Raw genomic sequence first — 17,816 nt, 5'->3', positions numbered from 1 at the left:
TTATTCGATCAATTAGTTGTTCATTAAATCACTTGTAAGTCGCTGAATATTTCACAAGCATGTGTACCTTTAAATCAATTTTCAGGCAGAATCAGCGTGACACAATATTTGTTAAAGCTGGATCTTCGCATGGCAGGTACAATCCATCTGACAACCATCTGTACAGTTTCTATTATTTAAATTTCACTCGCAAGGCTATGGTAAATGACACTTGCCAAAGATGTCATGCGGTGGGATCGAACCCCTTGTTATAGTAAACCGAACTTCTTAACCATTCAGCAGTGCTACGTCTACTACATAGGAGTGTACGCACGCATACATATCTGTCTGTATATAGGCTATAAAATATAAACACAATGTAGATATAGAATAAACAAATTAAAGCTTTAACAGTCGCCACAAATGCTAGCCCTTAAAACCTTAGTGGAGAAAGAAAAAAGTGTTGAAGAAGCTGTGACTTGGGATAGGAAGGCGGTAACCAGGGACGATGTAAGTTTACTGAGGTAGCTTCATGTGAGTTCTTTGAGATAGCTGCAAGTGGAGATGATGGGAGGCTTCAGATTGTTGGCTTTATGAAGTTTAGAGAGAAAGCAAATGGTGTTAGAATCACAAGTCAGGTTTCATGACAATGTTATGTCAATTACGAAACTTACGAAGTGAAATATGTTCAGGAGGAGAGATGTAATGAAGTCTCTGCCAATTCTGGAAGTCGAAGCTATTCAAGTCACAGCAGTGTTTGTTATTGAAATGATCCACAAAGTTATTCAGAGCAAAGTTACACGTTCAGTTTGGATTGTATGCACTATCTAAACTGATGATCAGAAGCCCTCAAAATGAGATCGACGAAGAAACTGCTTTGTATCAGCACGTGTCTGGAACTTGGCCACTTTGAGATTTAGGGGCTTGCTAATAATTATCGATAACTTTGGCACAATAGCACATATTAATTGAGAATGAGCATATTCGATTAAATAATTTCTAGTAAATTCTTCTTCACTCAGCTGTCGTTGATCTACAACTTGAAAGAAGTCTGTGTCCTGTTGCTGACTTATTTCCTCTGATTGTAAATCCAACCTGATCACGCTGGCCAACTGCAAGTTGGACGGGCTGCTCCTATGGTAGGATATTTAGCTCTAGCCATTGGCATCTAATACATTGTTTATGTGTAATTTATCGACATTGGAAGAGTCAAAGGTGAAGTCGATCTTGACGAGATTTGAACTCAGAATGTGTAGTAACTTAACTAAGTACTGCAAGGTATTTAACTTCACGAGGAGTGGCTCACTCGGAATTGAGATTACAATAAAGAATAATTAGAGCAGTAGAATTGTTATGGATTTATGTGGCAACCCCTCCACCAACCCCCAACCCCCACAAAAAAAAACTGTATGACGTTATATTAAAGTATAATGTTATACTATTCAAATGAAATTTAATAATGTTTCATATCTTTACGCTCAGTGTTCAAACCAGTGTAAAGTTTCACTCTCAAACGGTTACAAAATAAGTCGCAATTGTGATGGAATCCATACAATCGACTAACATGTCCCTTACAAATGTGTCATGAACTGTCAATGTTAGCAGGGCCGGGTTAAGACCCTTAGAGGCCCTAAGCACTTAAAAGATTTTGGTACCCCCATATATATGTAATTCAAAATTATAACAATAATGAAACAAAACTAACAGTAAGATGGGGGGGGGAAGGTTTATTTTTGTATACTTCCACTTTATTTATATTTGAAAAGTTTATCCTTTCTTAAATTGCAAAGTCTTTAATCAAATTCTCAAAATTAATCTTACGTAACACACCTGATTCTATACTTAGTAGAGATGAGGCATCTCGAATATTATTTTAGCAAGTTTAGTGTTGTAAACCATTTACCATTTCTGTGGTTCCCCTTTTCCTCGATACCCTAAGTATGTGGTTCTTTTGCTTAATGGTTAATCCAGCGCTGAATGTTCGAAATTACTAGAATTTTGGAGGTGGTTGAGAAACAGAAATGGTAGAGTTGCGGACTAAATGCCTTATTTCATATACTTTTATTTCTCTTCTATATTTTACTGATATCAATTTTAAAAAGAGAAAAAAAATACAGGCGAGATCTGAATCGATTCGATCGACCCTACCGCTCCTGTTTCACAAATTTGTACATTTTTGCTAATGTGATTAATCATCAACAGATATGTATTTGGGGCAGTTCAATTGCTTACACTTCACTTGCTCATAAAACTTCAATTCTTAACCGTCATCGTATTCACAATAATTGATGTCTTTCTTTCTATTTCTCGAGACATTTGTTGCATTTCCATAATTGCAACCTTTTACTTGCCTTTGTGAATGTTACAGTTTGTTTGTGGGAAAATTAGCTAAGCAATAAAAAAGCGCTGTGAATAGGGAATACGAAGAAAAATATAGTGACGTAGGAGAGAGAGAGAGAGAGAGAGAGAATGACTAAAGTAAAAGCGGAAAATATGATAACGAACGAGAGAAGGAGAGAAATAGATTGTATAAATTTGAAGGAAACAAACGACGAGAAACAATATTGTATACAATACTAAGTACATATTATTGACCATGACAAATTATGAAAAGTAGAATTAATTATCAGGACATTTTTCTGAGGATGATTAGTCAAGGCTAACAAAATTATGGAAAAGAGCAATTTGCAGCAACTTCACCTAAAAATTATCGAAATTTGAGAGTAAAACCGTTAGAAAATGAATGTAATATATTTAAATCCGTTTTTGTAACTAAACACTTTCACATTTCGTATACTGGTAGAATGTGTCATTTAAAACATCATTTACTCTTGGCGTTTTTAAGAAAATTCATTCTTTTCAAAGTTATTTCGTGTTGAAGTTGTCGTATTTCGGTAATTTCAACCAATCAATGACATCTATTGAGGTGAAAACAATTACTGCTGTGGTTTGTCAACAAAACGTTCTGGCGGTGTAATGGGATCTTTTCCCTTGAATAAAATTACTGCCATTGTTTGTCAACAACAACTATCGGCGGTACTGTTATTTATGACATCGTTCGTGCGTTTGTACTGGTTTTAGTTTTAGGGTTTTAGGGTTAGGGTTCGATTTTTGGAGTTAGGGTTAAGGTTTTAGGGTTAGGGATAGGGTTTTAGAGTTAGGGTTAGGGTTTTAGGGTAAGATTTTGTAACTAGGGTTAGATTTTTTTTTGCTGATAACAACCCTCATCATGAACCTCACATAAAATTACAAGGTGAGTCTGCAATTAGCTCATTTCTACAGTGAGCTTTATTTTATGCACCATAAACATCAATTTTGTATAAGCTCTGGTTAATTTTTAAATGATTTTTCTATCAACTATTTTAACTCCTATTTATCTAATGTAGGATGGGTTGAAATGTCCTATATTCTGGTGAACTTCGAGTTCTTGACAGTGACAGGAATCTGTAAGGGACTGAAAAGTGAGACGAAGGATGCAAATCGGTCGTTATGCATTAAGTCATGCTTTCTATTTTTTCAGCTAATTTTATTTACTATTGTGCTGAACAGGACATTCGGTTTATTGCTATTAATTTCGATACATTAACTGACAGCTTCATTTTTATGTTGCTAGCAGTTGTGCTCTCTCTCTCTCTTCTTCTTTAGCACAAAAACACCTTCCCACCGGGACGTAATGCAATACATACGATAGCATGATTATCTTCATTTTAATTAGCACTCTGGTATTGCCAATATTTGGACATCATTTCATGAAATATCTAGAAAGTAAATGGATCTCGGTCAGTTTCGACGATGAGTATACATTTATTCGATCAACTAAGCTACCTACCCGTTGAATTAGCGTGTAAATGGCTGAGTATTCCAAAGATATGCTTATCCTTAGCATAATCTTCAGGTACAGTCAGTATGATAGTATGACGAGGTTGGAATTACGTGTACAATGCAACCGACGGATTTCAACACAGTTTCCATTCCAATTTCACTCACAGCGACTTGAGTCAATAATTTTTTTTAAAAAAGCATTTGGCTAAGATGCCACGCAGTGGGTTCCAATCCCGGACTTTCTAACTATTTGAGCTAAATGAAACAATGCTGATCGCCACTATGTTAGAATAGATGGCTAATTCTAAGAAGAAATGAAACCGCAATGTTGAAATCTGCAATGCTGGATATGTTCTTTTTCTCGTAGAGTAGAATTTCACACCAGAAATTCATTTCAAGTAAGAGTAAACACGGTTTCATATACAGGATTTACGTTTGATAGCATAACAGACAAGTAAACTATATGGTACCTTCAACGCATAGATGTATGAATATCTTAGGAATAATTTTGTTCCCATGGGAAGTGTAAATAAAATGAAATGTCAGAGACACTTTTGTTGCACAAAGCAAAAGTAAAGGCAAAAGAAAAGAATGAATAAAAGGCTCTAAGCAATAACCTCATTGTACAATGAAAACAAGGTGGAGAATACATACAAAACTTTATTTATCTGTGAATGTGACACGCCATTTATAGACTTGAGTTCACAAGGTAGTAACTACCTGGTTTTTGCAAGGTCATTTAGAACAACTAATTTAGAAGTTAGGTTATTAGAATGTGACCAGCCAGCAAACATACAGCCATTTACAATTAAAATCTTTCCACTACTTACTACCATTATCACCACCACAAACATCGGAAGGAGCCTGGCTGTTAAAACTGTAGCCAAATCTCCCACAAACTATACGCTACCATCTTTAAAAAAGAACAACGTATTGTACTTTCAGATATATAAATTACTGCGCCTGGAAAAGTGCACGCGTGTCGGTCACAGCTGGGATGTCTTTGATCTATTCGATCAGAGCTGACCTTGGATCAAATGACAACAACAACACATTTGAAGAGGAAATAATGAAGAAACTTCGATGCGGCGAGAAACAGCAACCAAATTTCCCTCAAATCACAATTTATCGTGTTATAAAATGAAGGATACATTGGACTATGTAGTCCAAGATATATAAAAACACGGGATGGTCAAGGCTGGAATCACTTTTATCACAGATCTTATCGATCAACGCTTGAAAGTGGCTAAACTACTACTAAGGAGACTCGTTCTCAGTATTACTTTTCACCATTACGTTAATTTATCTGACAAGCATAATTTATCGAAACCCGAAGGATGAAAGGCAAAGTCGACCTCGGCGGAATTTGAACCCAGACAAAATGTCGCTAAGCATTTTGTCCGGTGTACTAACGATTCTACCAGCTTGCCACCTTTTTTTTTATTTTTTTTATTATTATTATTATTATTATTATTATTGTTGTTGTTGTTGTTGTTCAGTAGTTTTATTTTTATAACGTGCTTTCACTTCACTACCGAGCGCAGCTCTGTGCGCCTTGGGTCCGTGCTGTGGTTTGCTGTGGTGCTCTTATGTTTACTGTATTGAAAGTGTTTTGCGTAGAATGTGTGCAGTACCCAGTAGTGCAATTTTCTGTATGTTATATATATTTGTAAGTCCTGGTGTTTTTGTTATGTATTTGTCTGAATACTTTTTTATTATACCTAAGGCACCTACTATGGTAGGAATTGTTTCTGTTTTTAGATTATTATTATTATTATTATTATTATTCAGTAGTTTTATTTTTATAACGTGATTTCACTTCACTACAGGGCGTAGCTCTGTGTGCCTTGGGTATGTGCTGTGGTTTGCTGTGATGCTCTTATGGTTACTGTATTGAAAGTGTTTTGCGTAGGATGTGTGCAGTGCCCAGTAGTGCAATTTTCTGTATGTTATATATACTTGTAAGTCGTGGTGTTTTTGTTATGTATTTGTCTGAATATTTTTTATCATACCTAATGGTTCTATTATGATAGGAATTGTTTCTGTTTTTAGATTCTACATTCGAGTTACCTCTATTTCCAGGTCATTGTATTTTGAAAGTTTCTCCATTTCTTTTAGAGAAACGTTGTCATCTGCTGGTATTGATACATCAATTAGAAAGCATTTTTTTTTTCTTCATGATCTCTGACAACTATATCTGGCCTATTGGCCTTAATTACTCTATCTGTGTGTATTGGCATATCCCAGAGTATGGTTGCTTTCTCGTTTTCTGTGACCTTTTCTGGCCTGTGCCTATACCATCTTTTTTCTGCTGTTATTCCATAGTGTTGGCATAGCTTCCAGTGTATATAGGTCCCAGCTCTGTCGTGTCTGTGAATATATTCCTTCTTAGACAGGACTGGGCAGCCAGAGATAATATGGTTTATTGTTTCTTTTCCATCGCCACATATTCTGCAGTTACTTGTTATGTTTCTTTTCATTATGTGTTTTTGGTAATTTCTGGTGGGGTGGCTTTGGTCTTGTACTGCAATTAAAAATCCTTCAGTCTCTGCTTTGAGCCCTGAGCTTCTCAACCATTGCTGAGATTTTTCTCTGTCTATTTCTTTTGCATTTAGTTTAGCCCAGTATTTACCATGAAGGGGCTTTTCTTGCCATCGTTTTATCATGGTCCGTTGCTGTTCTAGTTTTAGTTTGGATTTCATTTGTTTTATAGCATTTGTTGTTTCTTCTTCTTCATATTTGTTAGGTAGTATGATTTCTTGTTTGTATTTGTCAGCAAATACTGAAAACAGTTTTTTGTTTTGCTCGTGTTTTGTAGCTATTTGTATCAGTTTTCCTTGCTTCTGAAGTAGGTATTTTTGCAGTCCTATGGTGGTTATTTTATAATAGTTTTCTAGCTGTATAAGGCCTCTACCACCTTCTATACGTTGTATATATAGCCTTTCTATGTCAGATTTTGGGTGGTGCATCCTAGATCCTGTCATTATTTTTCTTTATTATTATTATTACCGTTGTTATTATTATTATTATTATTATTATCATTATTATTATTATTATTATTATTAATAATAATAATAATAATAATAATAATAATAATAATAATAATAAGCACTTGCAGAAAACAACACTGCTTGGAACCGTCCGAATACTCCGGAAGGTGCTTGAAAAATAAAAGGTGTTACCTTAGCTCACTGGTAGTGAACAGCTGACACCGCAGTACATCTCCAGTGTTAGAAGCTGTACGATAATAATAATAATCCTTTCCATTATAGGCACAAGGCCTGGAATTTGGTGGGGGGGAGGGGTTAAGTCAATTACATTGACCCCAGTACTCGATTGTACTTAATTTATCGACCCTGAAAGGATGAAAGGTAAAGTGTTCTAATTCACGTCATACGAATGAGAAATTATCTGAATATAATTTTTCGTAACAATACTAATAATAATGGCTTCAAATTTTGGCACAAGGGGGAATTTTGGGGGAAGGGGGAAAGTCAGCAAAAGAATTTTGTAAGCTCAGAAAATATAAAGATTGGTTCATCGAAATCGAAAAGATGTGACATCTCAAGACGGTTACAATACCAGTGATTGTAGGAGCACTTGGAATGATCAAAAAAGGAACTGAAAATTATTTAAGAATGATTCCTGGCTTACCATCCATGCAGGAAGTGCAAAAGATAGTCTTAACAGGTACGTCACACATACTGAGGAGGGCATTGTCGTTGTGAATTTTCTTTCCTTTTCCCCCTCTTTTTTTCTTTTACTTGTTTCAGTCAATTTGACTGCGGCCACGCTGGAGCACCGCCTTTAATCGAACAAATCGACCCTAGGACTTATTCTCTGTAAGCCTAGTACTTATTCTATCGGACTGTTTTGCCGAATAGTTAAGTTACGGGAACGTAAACACATCAACATCGGTTGTCAAGCAATGGTGGTGGGGGGGGGGACAAATACATACATACATACATGCATACATACGATGGGCTTTTTTAGTTTCCGTCTACCAAATCCACTCACTAGGCTTTGGTCGGTCTGAGGCCATAGTAGAAGACATTTGCCCAAGGTGCCACGCAGTGTGACTGAACCCAGAACGATGTGGTTGGGAAGCAAGCTTCTAACCACACCACTACTCATACACTTTTTTATTCTTTTATTTGTTTCAGTCATTTGACTGCGGCCATGCTGGAGCACCACATGTAGTCGAACAAATCGACCCTAGGACTTATTCATTGTAAACCTAGTACTTATTCTGTCGTTCCCTTTTGCCGAACCGCTAAGTTACGGGGACGTAAACACACCAACATCGGTTGTCGAGCGATGGTGGGGGTACAAAAATATACATACTTATCCACACCGCCCTTGCCAGAGCACGTTCTGTGGACCGTGCATCTGCTCTCTCCCCCCGAACCCGCCCTGCCGTTTCCCGCCTCCCTTTTCCCCTCACCTACCATCCCACCACCCTACCCCTCCAACGCTCCATTCTCCGAGCTTTTCGGCGCCTCCAGTCCGACCCCTCCACCTCCCACATCTTCCCTAATCGACCCCTCCCCTCCTTCAAACGAGCCCACAACCTACGGGACCTCTTGGTCCACAGCTTCTTCCCCAACCCAACCTCCCAACCTGGCTCTTTCCCCTGCTCCCGTCCACGCTGCCGCACTTGCCCTTACCTCTCCAACACCACCCTCCTCACCAGCACCCATCACCGACCCTATCGCATCACCGACTCCTTCACCTGCACGTCTACCAACATCATATATTGCCTCTCCTGCTCTCTCTGTCAATCCCTGTACATCGGACAAACGGGGCGGCGCCTGGCCGACCGATTCGCGGAACACCTCCGAGATATCAACGTCGGCAATGACACCCCGGTGTCACGCCACTTCCGTTCTGCCGGCCACTCCTTGCGGCAACACCTGTCTGTGTTTGGATTGTCCATGCACAGGGGCCATCCGGACTCCCGTTTGCGCCGTGAACAGGGATTAATCTTCTATCTTCGCTCCTTTGCGCCACATGGGCTCAACTCCCCTCCACTCTTCATCTAACCCCCTCCTCCTGTCTCTCTCCCCCACCCTCCCTCCTACCACCCATCTCTCCCCTCCCCCACCTCCTGCTCCGACTCCTACTTCTTTGTACCTCTCTTCATACTTCTCTCCACTCCCACTTCTCTTCACCCCTACTCTTTCTCTCCTCTCTCTTACTCTCTCTCACTCTCTTCTCTCGTACTCCCCCCCTCTCTTCTCTCGTACTCCCCCCCCTCTCCCGTACTCCCCCCTCTCTCACTCTTACTCTCTACACTCTTACTCTCCTACTCTCTACACTCTTACTCTCTCACCCTTACTCTCTCACTCTCTTCCCCTCTCTCTCACTCTCTTTCTCTTCCTTTCTTCTTCCCCCCCATACCCCTCTTCCCTCTCTCTCACTCTCTTTCTCTTCCTCTCTTTCTCCCCCCATACCCACCTTCCCCTCTTTCTCCCCCCATACCCACCTTCCCCCTCTATCAATCCCCCTTCCCTCTCTTATACCCACCCTCTCTCCTCTCTTCCTCTCCCCTCCCATACCCATCTTCCCCCTCTCTTACATCCACCTTCCCCTTCTCCCTCCTCGTCAACACCCCCTCATAAGCTCATCCCACCACACCCCAACACACTCCTACTCTACCTTCCCACTCCACCCCATCCAATTCCTTACACCCACCACCCACCCCTACCCACATACCCCACCCTACCTACATACCCCTACCTCTACCCCACACTCCACCCATGCCTTCCCCACCTCCCAACACCCTCACATCACACCACACCAATACCCTTGCATCACACCACGCACACCACACCAATACCCTCGCATCACACCACGCACACACTACAACTGACCAACTACTTTCTTCCTTTCTCCCTTCCCCCATTTTCACACTACATACGTCAAGATCACCAGCAGTCTACCTCCCACACACAGCCCCTCGTTCCCGATCACCGTTTGTTATCTCCCCCTTTCTTAGCTCTCCTGAAATAAGAATTTCTAACTTCCGGTCAGTCATTGTTATGATCGGCCATTATTATGATTGACCGTTGACTGAACACTATTCAATTTTTTTTCTCCGTGTTTTTCTCCTTGTCTCCGTATTCTTTCTGTTGAAGAGCGTAGCTCGAAACGTCAAAGACTTTCCGTATTCCCGAGCGTCATACTAATATATACTTTTGTTATTTACACCACCTGTCCTCGTCTGTTGTTATTTTTTGTATATTCTCCTACATATATATATATATATATATATATATAATGACGGGCTTCTTTTAGTTTCCATCTACCAAATCCACTCACAAGGTTTTGGTTCGCCTGAGACTATGGTACAAGATACTTACCCAAGGTGCCACGTAGTGGCACTGAACCCGGAACTTTGAGGTTGGTAAGCAAGCTACTTACCACATAGCCACTACTTTTTTTAAAAAAATTTTATTTTTCTCTCCGTCTTTCTTCCTCTTTTCCTCTCTCACATGACTTTGTAAATGAACAATTTGAAGTGTTTGTTTTAATGGCCTACCAATGTATACAGTGCGTTTCTCTGCCCTAGGTGTCAGGAAGACACCCAGCAAGAAATGGAAACATAATTGAAAGAAGATAATAATAAAAACAATAATAATAATAATAATAATAATGATGATAATAATAGTAATGATAATTCGCGAAGCTCTGTTGTCATTCCTACCTGCACGCTTCCTTTCATTTCTTAACCCATTACCTACCAGTGATCTCATATGAGATCACTTAAAAATTACAAATTTCGTAATTATCTGTCAATATTTACACTTATCTAACCTTTTTGCTATATTTACTAAGTATATTTCTCTGATATTCAAATGAGGTTTGCTCATGTTTCACCCAATATCTCGCTTATTTCTATTTAAAATGTTATTTTGAAATGTTATTTTGATCATTCCAGCGTGTTTCTAAGGCTGTTTTATGCTAAAAATCAATGTTTCATTAAAAAAATTCCAGTTAATAGAATTATGGGAGGTAATGGGTTAAACACGAAGTTGTCTTCTTTGCTGCGTTTGACAAAAATTAACCGTTAGAGCTAATACATTCACTCTTTTTCTATACACTATGTATGTTGGTGCCTACTGAAACATCTGTTTGTGACTTAGTTTTGTGTATTTTCGCTTCCTTTTAGCTTGCAGTGAATCCACATAAACAACAAAATACTTTTGCCTTTTATTTTATCCTAAGCTCGTGCTTAAACTTAGACCGTTTCTGCATTTTTTACTTTTTTTTTTGTAGTTATTAAGGGAATGCACTAGACAAACTTCATAAAGAAACTGTTCAGTTCATAAAGTGTTTCTGGGTAACATTTTAGTATTTGACATTTTCCTGTGCTATCATGATATTTGGTTTGCTATTTACTAATGATAACATGATAATTGGATTTAAAACCAAATCGCTAAAATACATTTAGGAAGCTATTTCTTTCATTATATTTAGTGAAGGAGGATACATTTCAGATCACAGCACCTTTACTTTAACTATAGTAATTACGTAACAAAATGCTCTGATGTATGAGGAAATATTTCCTGTGATTTAGCTTATCAAATTCATGTCATCTATATATGTGTGTGTGTGCGCACACGCGCACGTGTGCGTGTGTATGCATCTATATATGCATTTATGCTTGTTTACGTAGGTACACATACATACATGCATGTATGTACGTATGCATGGTGACTGTCAACTCGTATGACCATCACTGACAAATTATCTTATCCCAGATGTTAAAGACAACGGCTGTCAACAATGACCATGTTGAAATTTAAAGTTAATAAGACTCAGCTACAAAGCCAAGTAGTTCAGAAACAAGCAACAGCAATGAGGCGAGTGTAATTTCCGAATTTTCTTCTAGAAAGATGTCTAAATAAAGACAGGGGTCTCTCACCTACAGCTGTTGGATAAACCTTTGACAGGTATTGTTTTCATTCTGCTGGATGTCCAATGAAAACCACCGTCCCTACCAAGCAGGATTGATTCGGTCGTGGGTTTAGTTTCCGACGTGTCTGACCGAAGGACAGGTTGTACTGGGTAATATGTTACCTGTAAGCTCCAACACACACACACACACACACACACACACACACACACACACACACACACACACAAACAAACAAAACTGGCATTCCGTCGGTTACGACAATGAGTGTTCCGGTTGATCTAATCAACAGAACAGCCTGCTTGTCAAATTAACGTGCAAGTGGCTGAGTACTTCACAGTCATGGGTACCCTTAACGTAGTTCTCTGGGGTGATTCAGCTTTACACAGAATGTGATAAGTTTGAAATATTGGTGCAACTCATTTTTGCCGCTGAGTGAACTGAGGCAACGCGAAAGTGTCTTGCTCAAGGACGCAACGCACTGCCGGGAATAGTACTCACGACCATACGATAGGGAGCCGAATATCTTAAACACTAAGCCAAGCACCTGCACAATACAGCATGAATCAGATATACTGAAATAAATTTAAATATTAGAAAGAATTTTGCTGTGATAATGAGCTACATAAAAATATGCATATGTTTACACGCGTATTATTATTATTATTATTATTATTCAGTGAGAAAGCATGCATGCCATCAAAGTGACACTTGGGTAAAATATACGAAGCCCAGTATACCCATCATGATTATCCGTTTGATAAGGGTACACCAGGCACATGCATCACAACCATATGTGTGCGACATGGTGATCTCATATCAAGGTAAACAGCACATGACCTTGCAGGTGGGGCCAAGTTAGAATTTTCTTCAGGTCGAGTAGCCCATCCCGCTCAAAAGGTCCCTGAATAAGGGTTGTTTAAGGATGATGAACAAAATACTCACGTTTGCAAAGGTGAATTATCCAAACCCCAAAGAATTCCTCTCAACATATGACTATGATGCTCCTCCACTACTTCTGCTCGTGATCAGAGATGCACATATAGTCAGCCACCAAGGGACATGCTCAACTGGTTAAGGTCAAACAACTGACAAGCAAATCTGTGGTACTGAGCAGAATATTTGCTGTAGCCCATCTTTTACACCAAAACAAAACAATGTACTTGGTAAGTTAAGATCAGAAGCCATGAGAGCCACTGCCTGGTACTGCATCAGGGCATTTATTATTATTATTATTATTATTATTATTATTATTATTATATAGTTAGCACGCCGGGCAGAATGCTTAACGGCATTTCACTTGTCTTTACATTCTAAGCTCAAATTCCGCCGTGGTCGACTTTGCCTTTCATCCTTTCGGGATCGAAAAATTAAGTACCAGTGAAACACTGGGTTGATCTAATCGACTAGTCCCCTCCGCAAAAATTTCAAGTTTTGTGCCTAAAGTAGAAAGAATTATCGTTGTTGTTTACGTTCTGAGTTCCAATTCTGCCGCGGTGGAATTTGCCTTTCATCTTTTCGTTTTCGATTAAATAAGTACCAGTTACGCACTGGGATCGATGTAATCGACTTAACGCCCAACCCCCAAGCTGCCCTTGAGGTAAAAATTTGAAATCATTATTACCTCGGTCTTCGTTAAGGCGGAAGTGTTGTTTTCAGTCGTGTTTGTTTGTTTGTTTGTCCGTGGACAAGATATCTCAAGAATTTCTCGATGGATTCGGATGAAACTTTCAAGGATGTTTGGCTTCGTGACTGGCACGAACTGAATAGATTTTGGGATCGATTCGGTACTGGACAAGGATTCTGGATTATTTTTCTGTTTTTGTTTTTTGTTACTTAATTTTTGAGAGCGGTCAGGTTCATTTTTAGTATTCTCATTTGTGAGAGTAGTCGAGTTTCTTTCAGATATTCTCATTTTAAAAATCATCTCCGGTTATTCGTTGAGAGGACGTTGGTGTTGCGTTGGAGGAGGTTTGCGCTCTCTGAGTGCTCTTGTTATTATTATTACTTTTATTAAGGCGGCGAGCTGGCAGAATCGTTAGCACGCCGGGAAGAATTATTGACGGCGTTTCGCTCGTCTTTACGTTCTGAGTTCAAATTCCGCCGAGGTCAACTTTGCCTTTCATTCTTTCGGGATCGATAAAATAAGTACGAGTTGAACTCTGGCGTCGATGAAATCAATTTGTCCCCTTCCCTAAAATTGCTAACCTTGTGCCAAAATTTGAAACCATTATTATTACTATTGTTACAAACAAAAAATCAAATTATATTCAGATAATATCTCATTCGTATGACACGAATTAGAACATTGTTCTTTGGTTTTGCAAGCGAAGACGAAAAAAAAATTCTTTGTGGTCATGTGTGATTTTGGTACGCTGTGAGCAAAGTATAAAAAGTACTCTTGCGAGTGAGTTCGTGCTAGTTCCATAACGTAAAAGGTTTTCCTCAGCGGTTAGTGTTATTTTTTCATGATTGAAAGGTGCTGTTACGGTTAAATATTGTTGAAAAGTTTTAGTGTGAACATTTTGTTTTGTCTGCCTTTCGGTGGATTTGTTACCATTTTCCACCTGGTTTGAGGGGGAGAACGTTGTGTTGTTATGCAGTCTATTCCGACATAGAGTCCTCTTAGTATCGACAAGGTGACGGGAGGAAAGAGTTTTCCAGCAGTGGCTGGTAATTCGAGAGAGGAGGTACAAATAAGTAAGGAAGAGTTGGAGAAATTCAAACATTTAATAAAAAGAGAAGCGCACGAAATTGTTGTGACCCCGCCAAAGAAGTAAGTCATAGAGTAGAAAAAGAAACAATTGTGTATAAAACGTTTGATTTCGAAAAGAAAAGGATAAAAGGAAAAAAGGGAAAATGTCTGAAAAACATATGGAGCGATATTACTTACGTTAGCAGAGGAAGCAAGTACACCACAGTGGAGGTGCGGTTTAAAACAGAAGAAAGGACCAAGTATTATTCTATGGCCTCCAAAAATACGACAGAGGTGGTGCTCCTCCTAACTTACCTTGGGAGACATGCTTCCAGGGTAAGGGTGGAGGAGATACCGCCGGAAGTGGAGGTTGGCTGGATTGTGGCAGCTATTCTAATAGGAATGGAGGATAAAATCTCCATCCTCCAAATTATCAAAGTCCTGCAGCGCAACTAGCAAAGGAAGAGGGTTGAAATGACCATCCAGGCTTCCCCAGAAGTGCTAAAGAACATAGTTGACACCATTGACAGAAAATTGAGTGTTAGTAGAGAGCAGGAAGCCGCGATGTTTCAAGTGTGGTCAGAAAGGTCACATTAGAGCAGATTGCCTTCCACTAGTTGGCCCCGGCGAAAAAGTAACCGTACCTCCACTGACTGAAGTAGCAGAAAAGATGGACAAACGAAAACGGTGACAGGAGGAAAAAGAAGAAAGAGGAAAATTTCACCGTCCAAGGATTCCAGTCCCCCACCCTTCCCCCGCTCCAGTTCCTCCAATCCCCGCTTTATCTAGTCCCCCAATGCAAATACCAATCGCCTTCCTGCCTACCCGCCACTAATCCCCCCCCCCCCCCACGGAAACACATGCAAACACGACATTTTATCACCCCCAACACCCACCCCTAAGGGAAAAAAGACTAACCTTGACGTACGATTCGAGAAATAGCAAACTGGTGAGAAAAATTAAAAAATTAAAGTCTACTATAAAGGTAAATTTAGAGGACTCTACTCCATATGTGTGCTGGTGGATGAAAGTGATTTCAAAAGACTAAAACAAAATTTCGGGCCAGGCATTGCGGATTTATACATAGAGGTGTACATGGATGCATTGACTCATGAAGTGGAGTACAACGACATCTAGGAGTACGTGGTTTGATTGATTTTTGAAAAGTGTTTGACTTTGACTGAGTAATTAAAGGTTCAATGCACTGCTCAGGAGTGAGGCTCGAGTGGTCGTCATTCCATCCTTTCATTTTTTCCATATATTCATTTTTCATTCGATTTTCCCCCTCTCCTATGTTTTGCATGCACTTGTGATGTCCCATCTATGTTTTGACCCTAATGGTTAATTAAAAATAAAGTTCTTGCTGGAAGACGATGTGTGACGGGCGACGTGATGAAAGTCGACGTGAGCGGTTTTTCATGTAATAGTTGGTTCCATGCGGTCGATGTGTGAGATGGAGCCGGGCAAAATTCGTATGGAACGATAGAATAAGTACTAGGCTTGAGAAATAAGTCCTGAGGTCGATTTGTTTAATATCATGGCGGTGCTCCAGCATGGCCGCAGTCAAATGACTGAAACAAGTAAAAAGAATACTCATCTGTGAATTATATTGATAAATATTTCTATATGAAGGATTTGTAGGGATTGTCGTTCAGTGAAGACAACAGCCTGTGCAACAGATAAGTATTGATACTTCACTACGGTGGCCAGTCATTCAAACAGATTACTGAGAAATGTTTTGCGACGAGAAAATAAGAGGATTACAAGGTTGGGCCGTGATCTAAAGTTCAATTATTGTAAACAAAATAGTTATTTCTGTTATTCATTTTTCTGTATTGTGACATGTAAGAAGTAACTGGGTCAACAAAGACGTTACTGAGTCACCGAAAAAGCCTCTATGTGGCCTCCACACCAGCTTGAAACAGCAACCAAATCTCCTTTGCATCACATCCTACTGTCTTACAAAGAATTGATACATTAGGTAATACAGCCACGGAGGATCAGAAGTTTTTAGGTGGTAGGCATATGATGCAGCTCGGTTTAACACCACCAGTTGAACTACGGGTACTTTTAGTGGAGTTCCCTCTGTTGCAAGCACATTTGTACCAGGTTCTCGGCAGGGGTTATCGCTACTTCACGACACATTGTCAATTTTAAAATGTTCCTACATGCTAAGTAGAAAAAAAAAAAAAAGGAAAGGAAACTCATTAGATAATTCCCTCTCATTTTCTCTATCATCTGTTGACTCACGTGCAACCGAGACTTTTTACATAACCCACTGATCTCATACAAACTACACATCTTATTTCTCTCCGTGATACAAATTTTTCAAACAATTTATAATCCATGAAGACTTATACTCTTTACTTAAACTTCGATCTAAAGGGTAATATCTGCGCATATAGATTCCACTTGTTTTCTGTTCGTCTTTCTTGCCCAGATGTAATCAAGGAAGATTTCCAGCAACTCTGGTCTTTCTTATCCATTTCTTCAAATTCATCTGCTTCCTCCATTGCACTCCAAATTCCTTCAGTCTCCAACAACTTTTCGACCATATCTCCTTCTATATTGAGGACATATATTTCACTTCGTCCCTCATCCTCATCGACTCCAATGTTCACAACTCTTCTTGGATCTATTACCCATTCCCTACCGTTGCCTGCTGTGCAGGATCCGAATCTTTCACAACCCTATATGTCGACTAGTTTCATCCTTTTTATGCATCCCAGACTGATCAAAGATTCTCAAAATACCCTTATCCCTTTTCCATCTCTAAACCTAACCTTTGTCAGACCAGCACCATCTCTGCACTTATTGAGTCGTTGGACCACTGCCTTATCGCGACTATCCATCACACATACAACACGACGCTCGTCTACATCCCGGATACTAAAGTACTTCAAATCAGATGCCTAGTTATCTAACAATAGTTAGCATAGATCTGCCAGAAGTACTGTCAGATCTATGCTAATTACTGGCAGCACGTGTTCTTCATGCTTCACTCATCAGAAACAGCTAAGCGGGACTGAAATCATCCTCTTCAGCACGGGGCTGTCTTAGCAGCATTATAGGCTCCCGGGAAAATCAATGTACTGAGCCCTATAGTATATATTTATTGACAGTAAAACACAGAGTATATAGGTCAGAATTGGACCCCTAGACCCGAGAGTCCCCTGAGCAACTGCTCAGTGTGCCCATGCCTGCTTGAGCATGCCTCTCCGCTTCCTACAAGTAAAATAAACTTGCAACCCCAAGCCACCTAAGTGAGTCGCTCACTGTTGTGCTGCAGAATTTCAGGCCAAAAAACACGGCTTAGAACCTTGGGAGAAAATCATTCGCAAGTATAAATTAAATGACACTTACTCAGCACTGCAACTCCTACAAGACTATCCATTGCAGGGT

The sequence above is a fragment of the Octopus bimaculoides genome, chromosome 1 (assembly GCF_046866305.1).
Source record: "Octopus bimaculoides isolate indiv1 chromosome 1, ASM4686630v1, whole genome shotgun sequence".
Classification (NCBI taxonomy): Eukaryota; Metazoa; Mollusca; class Cephalopoda; order Octopoda; family Octopodidae; genus Octopus; species Octopus bimaculoides.
The sequence above is the reverse complement of the archived record's forward strand: the minus strand, read 5'-3'. Positions refer to the sequence as shown.